Below are 7,500 nucleotides of genomic sequence, written 5' to 3' on the forward strand. Positions count from 1 at the left end.
CCGTTTCTCTCGAATTTTCTGGAAAAATCCTAAGATTTCTACTTCACACTGTTTTCCCCACTGAAATGTGTCTTCTCCCTCTCCAATGTTGAGCCACGCGTGTTTTGAAGCACTGAGACCACTGTGATACCCAAATCAACATTGGGGAAGGGGAAACCGCCTCAAGTGTTTCAAGAGTTTTGACGACTATTGTAGTTCCAGAAGCCATTGAAATCCAGTGTTCTGATTGGGCGGAAATTTTCTGGCAAGGTATTCTTTTTCTGTCCAATCGGCGATCAGCATATCTCGCCCTCCTTTCGTTACTTCTTACGCCAGTATAGGCTTAGCTACAAAAATCCGGATTTTTTTTTGAGATTTTTAGACCTTCAAAAGATTTTGGACATTTTTAGATGAATTTAGTAAGTTCCAAGATTTTAGAAGTTTTAGAGCCCAAAACAATCTGTAAAATGTATCAAAAATTAATTTAGAGATAGGAATTAGAAAAAAAAACATGTTTTTGGGAAAAATTAAGTATAATGAGCAGAACGAAGAACTTTCATGGCTTCATGTACACCGGTTTTACCATTCAGTTAAGTATCCCACAATTTTGTTACAGTTAGCTATTTAGAGGCACCACGATAATCGCTAATCACACTGAACTTACGTTATCCACAATATATATTGTGTAGGCGGCTTGTTTTAAGCTATAAGGATCTTGAAACGTTGACATTTTGCATTAAAATTTTAGACCATTTTTGGGAGATTATGCGGATAGATTTTTAGGCCATATTTTTCGGGATTATTGTAGCTAAGCCTTCACCAACAGGTATACGGTCAATCTGCTGTCGGCTATATTTTCTATCGTTCTGCTTGTCTCGATCGTTTGACAGAGTATCCTGGCTACAGAGGAAAGTTTTGGTAGCAAGGGCCCCACAAGCTCAGAAATCGACAAATTGAACTCAAATTCAACCAACAATCACTTGTAAGGAACTAGAAAAATCAAGATGAAGACTGATCGCAGGTATCATGATAAACTTATAATCGTTGTGGTTTGTAATGGGCTTCTTTCCTCCAGGTGTACTTACGGGCAGAAGACCGCTCCTGAAAGTTTTCGGGGCAATGGAATTTCTTGTGGACGGGCCAGACATGTTTGCCGATCGGGCGTGTAGCACGCAGCGACTTAATATTTTGCTCGCAGAATCCAACCTTGCAATCGACTGTTAAAGTAATTTTCCCGTTATCGTCTCTTGACTTTGGGTGATCATTAAGGACCAGGTTAAGTGGGTCATTGAGCTTGAAGGCTGCTTTTGTGGGGAAACGTAAAGAGAAAGACCACAGATAATGCATGTAGATGGTCAAGTATACTACATGTACCCTTTGAAAGCAAGGGTGTAATTTTATCTTTCTGAGTTTACTCAATGGGAATTTCATTTAGCAGAAGGTAGGCTTCTGAAGTGCTTGTAGCTGACAAAAAGTGGCGACTTTACTTTTGAGCCACCTACTTCTCAGTGAAAAGGTTCCCATGCTTTTAAAGGGCTGTTTAAATCCTCATTTTAAAAAGCCACCTACTGCTTACATCCTAGCCAGCTACTCTAAAACTGATTATTTTGACTTTGTCGGGCATTGTGGCGTATTTTGCGGGCGAGAATGGAGAATTTGGCGGTCTAAATTTTAAAGCCCGCCGCAATAAACCAATTAAAAGTATGACCTTATGCAATAGTACAATTAATTTCAACACTTACTTAAAAGCTTTATGGAAATTTCCTTCATCTCTTATAATAATACTTTTGATGGCTCAAATGGAAAGATTTTGTAATTTCTAGCCAGCTTCGCTTGATGGTGTATTTTCATTCTTGTCATTGTTCAGACTGTTTTGTTGTCTAAATGCCCTCCAAAGTGATAATAATGGTAATGCGCCGATAAAAACTTCAACATCCCCCACCCCGGGCAAACCCGGGGCATTTGACTATCTTCAGAGCCCGGGGAGTAGGGAATTTGGCCTGTACGTGCGTGGGGTGGGGAAAATTGAACCCGAAGTGTCAGATTTGAAATGATTTTCTTTCTTTTCGGGCGCCGAAGTCGGTAACAGCTTTAAAATACGGAAGAGATATAGCATTTGTGAGCGATTAGCTTGCAAAAACGGTCTTCAAAAGTTTTTATTAAAGACAACAGGAGCCGACGACGATTTTTCTGTAGTAGGGTATGACAACGAGCTAGTCCATTGTACAATCTTATCTTTCATTAAATCTAAGCTATCGAATGTTTCGAGTCCACCCCCTGTTGTGCCGGATAAACAACCTGGGCGGATACTGCTGCCATTGACCGCTCAAAGACCAAAAGTCTGCTGACGTCTTCAGGAAACAATTCAACAACCTTGGCAACAGAATCAGAACACCTCTACAGCCTGTCTATACTAGTCATAAACTGGGTGATGCACTTAACGTAGAAGAACAAAACCCCTCTCTGATCAATCAACACAGTTTGGTCTACAAATTTTCATGTCCTCTTTGCGATGCCGAGTACATTGGCCTCACAACTCGACATCTTTTTCAGAGAATTGAAGAACACTGTCATAGTTCTTCATCCATTTGCAGACATCTTCAACAAGATCATGATACCAGCCTTAGATCTCTTGACTTACTCAAGAATTTTGCAGTTCTGAAGAAATGCCAAGGAAAGATGGACTGCCTGTTATACGAGATGCTCCTGATTAAAAAGTACAGACCGAGTCTTTAACATCCAGTCACACTCAATACGTGCTAAAGTATTCACTTGACTTTGGGTTTTCCTTTGTGTGAGATTACTGCATGATTCACTGGCTTAGGACAATAGACTATTGTTTTCGGTTTAGTTTTGTCTACTTACTTATGTAAATTTTCTTCATTTTCTTGATAATGATGACAGGATGTCATCGAAACGTCTGTCCGCGTTAGTTTTTCAAATTGGTGGACTGCCGAGAATTTAGTATGCCGTCTTGGGATTTTATAATACCATTGACAACTGAGGAATTTCAAAATTTCCTGACATCGCGTTGGATCTGGAAAATAACCATACAGGAAGGAAGTTACCTACGATGGCAATAAAGTAAGGTTTTTTTAATTGAGAATTTTATCATATAATTATCTTCTTAAGCCTTTTATGGGGATTCTCATACAAATCATTATATTTTTGTCCGCCATGCCGGGCTTCTGACCAAACTGATCTTGGGTGCCTGTCTCCGGTCAAGAGGCCTCAATCTTGAACCCAATTCAAATCCCCCGGGATTAAGATTCTTTGTGTATTGCATTTGAATGATAATGTAGCTTTCGTATCTAAATGATATGCATTGGAAATATCTGGAAAAAAAAAACGTTTAATTCCCAAAGAGGTTGAATTGGGTACAACATTGAGTTAGCTGATTAAGTCTATTAACTTTTACTGACAATTACAGGCACCAGCTAATTACCATATGCAACTTGAATGACCACGAAACTCAGCCAATATTTAACCGTAACGTGGACCACCACAGGCATCCTACGTGGTAAAGTTGCATACAAGTGCATCTTTTAACATACAATAAAAATACGAAATGCTATAGAAGACCTAAATTACGTCAGTAAAACATTATAGCTTTTAAGTGCAAATGTTGTTTCAAGTAAAGATATGATCCTCGCAGTTATGAACTCAAATTTTGCAATTGCGTAGAGAAGCCTGACGAATTCAGGACTTCAACGGGAGTCCTGAATTTTTCAGGCTTCTGTACGCAATTGCAAAAATTGCGTTCATAACTGCGAGGATCATATCTTTACTTGATTTCATATCCGCAGTTCATATATGATACATTTCATATATCATTTCATCGTTACCTGGGAGTTTATTAGGCCAAATGTTATTACATTTAGAACTTTATTCATTTGCATCTAGGGTCAGAAAAAGTTAATTAGATACAAGAGTGTCCTTATGGCATGGGTGGGCTGCAGCACAGTCACAAATGATCCTATTCTTATAATAACCGTTCCCACGGAAATTAGTTGCCATGTCCCTGAAAAACCTGGCAGATGCAGTCATGCGTGACATGGCTTTTTCCTGATGGAAGACCATAGACAGCAATGACCAGAACCAGGTTGCTAACCAGCGGTTTTCGTTAAAATAATGGTTAGCTGGGGGTACTCAGTCTCGCGGACTCAGAAAACCTGGTTGTAATCACTGTTTTTTAAGGTTTTTTTCTTTCCTGATAGGCCTTATTCACGATAGCCGCCATTTTGGTTTTCAAATTGTCATGCAAATTAGCCACGTGTTATGCTGGGGGGCAAACATTGGAAAAAAGGCAAATTGCGGAAAATCGGCTCTTCGAAATATTGAAATAACTTTGCTTAAAGTATATTTTAGAATTTAGAATTACTTACCTTTTATAATAATTTTATATAAAAATACCGTAGTTGTAGTCAGGCATGATAAAAAGAATTAAGAAACTTGTTGTCAGGATTTTGACCTTGACGACGTCAAGGTCATTGACCGTTGTCCCCAATGGGGAAAAAGATTATTTTTAGAAGCGTGGCATTCAATTCGCGAACCTAATTCTATTAATGAACACGTTTACTTTCCGGACATTTACAAGGCCCTTGGCAATCCCAAGTGACGTTTCTACGGCTTTTTAAGCACTCATTTTGTATTCGTAAGCCATTTTATGCTGAAGAAGGTCATAGTATTTTGACCGAAAGGTCTTTTTATATAAGTTTTTTAGTCAGTGACAACAAGTTTTTTAATTTTTTTTATAATTTTATATCTTTTGATTGCCTTTGACATTTTGTCTTTCTATTTCGTTAGCTGCTCATTTTTCACTAAAAAAAACGTCGAGTTAACTTGTGTAATCATTCTATTTTACTGCTTAGGAGATAAAAATTCAATGAAAGTGAAACAAATCATTTGTGTGGCTAAGATGTTCATTGTAACCTCTCGAACTTTGTGTCGTTTGCCCCCTCAGAAGTTTGTAGCTAATTTGCATGATAATAGCAAATCCAACATGGCGCGCCTTTGTATCTTGTCCTTATCTGTATATGTTCGAAATATCACAAACAGATTCTAACAACTGAAGCCTTGCACTCCAAACGCAATTCCGATACAGTGGCTAGATACTTTATACGAAGCCGTAGAATTTGCAACTATGCGAAGGATACCTTTTGTAGTCTTGTGCTGGTGTTATTTTCACGTGGCTCGCACAATGTGTGGAGTAAGCCCCGCGGTCTCAGTTACTGACGGTGTTACGCAAGCGTCTGTTATTTTCCAGAGCAAAAGACAAGTGACACGAACCGCTGGCATGGTTGCAACAGCGTTTACTTTGTGCTGGCTTCCGACCTTCATTATGAATTTTGTGCGGGTAGTTTCGGGAACGGATCGTGTTCATCGGGGACACGTTCTGTTCGAAATTGCCATGTTCGGCGCATTTATCAATGAGGCCGTTAACCCTATTATCTACTGTGCTTTTAATGGAAATATCAGAGCAAAACTTCGCCCAGGAAACCTGTGTAATCACATTGAAAACATTTCTGGTTCAACAAATAAGGTTAGTCAAGCAACAAACCACAACATCATGACCCATGACGAGGGAGTTCAAATGAGATTCAGAAACATTTATCCCAACAAACCGTAGTCATGGATGCAATGCATACTACGCAAAGGTGATTCCCTGAAGTCGACTCTCAAGGAACAACAACAGGTAGTTTATGAACGACTGACGACCGCTGCAGCGACTACAACCGCCGACCGGTTGGCTCAGTTGGTTGAGCATTGGACTACTGTCCGGTCAGACCAACAGGGTGTTTAAATAATTGGGGAGAAAGTGCTGCCTTAGTAATGACGTCCGCAAATAGTTAGACTCTCTAGTTTTCTCGGATAAGGACGATAAACCGTAAGCCCCTCGTCTCACAACACGTTCACGTTCATAAGACGGACGTAACAGAACCCATGGCCACACGTTATTTGCAAAGAATAGGGCGCGGAGTTCTCGTTCTTGTAGTCTGTCCAACCATTATTTGACTCAATTGGCGTTAATTATTAATTTCAGTTTAAAGTGTCCCCAATTCGTGCTCTAGCGCTAGAGCCACTAGACACTGAAAAGAAGTTTCTATCCTTTCCTTTCCTTTCCTTCCGGCTCTGTTGTATATATCGTGGTTGGGATGGTAAATTTTCGGAGATATTAGCTACAAGCACTCCAAGCTACTCTAAAACATACCGTAAATGCTTTTGGTTCCGATCGACTACCACCTGAAGTCGCTCGCAGAACTGCTATTGCATTGTTGGTGGTTTGAAATGAAAGTTTAATCTTTGTCACTTGATCCACTGAGTTCGTTCATGGAGTAGGTTTATGGCCGGAGGGGACTTAACCCACTGACACTTCAAACGCCCTAGGACGCCCCCAGTTGACAGCAACCGGAAGAGACCAATTCGCGTGCCAGGACAGTGTTGTCTCCCAGATTTTTATATTAATCATCTGTAATGAAAAAAGGATAGTTAGCAATGTAAATGTGGTTATGTGAAAACAGGTTAAAAGGGAAACAGCTCACTTCCGGTTGCCGTCCGCGGCTCAAATTTTCAATTTTTCAAAAATTTTTAAAATTAATGACTCAAAAAAATTAATAACACAAGAACCACAAATGAGGTCAAAATCAGGTAAAAAAAATCTGACAAGATATTACATCTCAGTAACACAAAATATAGTGGTGTTATCGAATAATTATGATAACAGATATGTTATGTTCTCTGGCAAACAGACAACTGCACGCAAGATGGCGGATCAACTAAGAACTGTATTAATTCAAGAGCACATGGGTTTTACAATAACCGCATACATACTGCAGGCTCAGTATGAATTACTGACACTATAACAAATGTAACGATACACTATAACACCTCCCCGCAGAAATGTTGTGCGACAAGAAATGGAAGTACACTTCAACTGTTAAAAACACTCTAAATGATAAAAAGTTTAAGAAAAGGAACAAAACTATTAGAAGCACAGTTCAATGTCATTAAGGGGAGACTTAACGGTTTTAGTACATTTCTTCAACCAGTCTGTGTGGTGGTTTAGCAGCACTTTTGGACCGACGCGGAGCAGGGGTGGGAGGAATAGGTGTGCTTGGCGACTCCGCTGATTCAGATTCTTCGGGTGGGGGTGTACTGCTTCCGGTACTGGGAGAAGTAACGCCTTCTGTAGATTGATCAGATGTAACTTCGACAGAGCTGGAATGAGTCACAGCAGAACTGGGGGTCTTTTGAAGTACATCGTCAACATGTCTCCTCCAATTCCGTCCATTGTTCAACTGGACTTGAAAAGAAGTAGGTGATGATTGCTGTACGACAGTACCAGGTTGCCACTTCTGTCCCGATAGGTAGTCACGTTCTAGAACACAGTCGCCTACAGCTATCTCCCTGAACTTTGCAAACTTGTCGTGATTGCACTTCATTTTGTCCTGCTGGCCGGCCACGCGAGATCCAATATCGGGTGTAACCAAAGACAATCGAGTGCGAAGTTCTCGCTTCAAG

The sequence above is a fragment of the Montipora foliosa genome, unplaced genomic scaffold (assembly GCF_036669935.1).
Source record: "Montipora foliosa isolate CH-2021 unplaced genomic scaffold, ASM3666993v2 scaffold_452, whole genome shotgun sequence".
Lineage (NCBI taxonomy): Eukaryota > Metazoa > Cnidaria > Anthozoa > Scleractinia > Acroporidae > Montipora > Montipora foliosa.